At 36.6% G+C, this 1,070-nt stretch overlaps 1 protein-coding gene across 6 annotated transcripts in view; it reads right to left on the reverse strand.

Annotated features, from left to right (window-relative positions):
• LOC144957329 (ciliary microtubule inner protein 5-like) overlaps positions 1-1,070 on the reverse strand; it is an 86,216-nt gene that overhangs the window by 23,079 nt on the left and 62,067 nt on the right. Inside the window, exon 1 of one of the 6 annotated variants that reach the window (XM_078888472.1) lies at positions 633-660. The exons of 4 other annotated variants lie outside the window; for them this stretch is intronic. The gene's annotated coding sequence lies outside the window, so the exon portion shown is untranslated. Of the gene's footprint in view, positions 1-599; positions 661-1,070 lie in introns of those variants that run through there. One more of the 6 variants, XM_078888470.1, reaches the window with a different exon arrangement.

Consider the following 1,070-nt stretch of genomic DNA (forward strand, 5'->3'; position numbering starts at 1 on the left):
TGTGTGTTGTTTTTTTTTTTTTGGGGGGGGGGGTGGGTGTATATATAAATTCGAAGTATAGAAACATAAAACATAGAAACGGTAAGACACACACATACACACCACACACACACACACACACACACACACACACACACACACAAAACAAACAAAATAATTCCTTTAAAGTCTGAAATATAATTTTTTTAAAATGACATTTCGTGAACACACAAAATATTAACACAATTAAGACCACTATTCCATAATATTATTACGAATGTGTTACTAAGTAAAACACTTGATATCAACGTGTACATATAAATTAGCAGGTCTGATACCCGAACACAATTATGGGCCTAGTTTAACATTGTTGTAATGGACAATATTTTGCCTTCATTTTATTGAGGTGTCCATTATAACAATGAGCCCATAATATATTAGGTTATCAGACCTGTAAATAGGTGGCACTTCTCTTGAAAACAAACAAAATTCTATTACAAAAGCATCTAGAATATCAAAATCAAAATAGACACTAATGTCACACAATTCATAACGTAAACGTTGCAAATTCCCTCAATAACACACACACACACACACATCTACAAACTAGGAATACATACAACACATCAAAAGGCCTAAACACAACACTTAACGGTTTGATAAACGCTTGGCGGGCGCTCGCACACACACTAAATATCAACGGCCTCAAAGGGGTGAAAAACGATCTTCACTAACGGGTCGCCATGTTGGTTGCTATGTGACAACAGTACACAAAGATAATACGCGAGGGGGAAATTATATTATATTATCATGTGGAGTGAGGGGTGACAGTAGTATTGGTATTATTGAAGTGGTCGACAGTCAGTAGGTTTGTTGGACATGATGAGAAGTGACTGGCAATTAAACGATCTGTTTGTATGTCTGTTGGTATGGGTGGAATTGTAATAGAATGTGTTTCATGTATTTGTATGCAAGTTTTTTTTTGTTTTTTTTTTTTGTATGCGGCTATGTGGTCTAGTGGTATAACACTCGCTTTCGGATCGGAAGGTCCTGGGTTCGAGTCTCGCTCGGCGAATAGTTGAGTCCTTGGA

This window comes from Berghia stephanieae, chromosome 11 (assembly GCF_034508935.2).
Source record: "Berghia stephanieae isolate SIO BIC M18660-M18661 chromosome 11, UCSD_Bste_1.3, whole genome shotgun sequence".
NCBI lineage: Eukaryota > Metazoa > Mollusca > Gastropoda > Nudibranchia > Aeolidiidae > Berghia > Berghia stephanieae.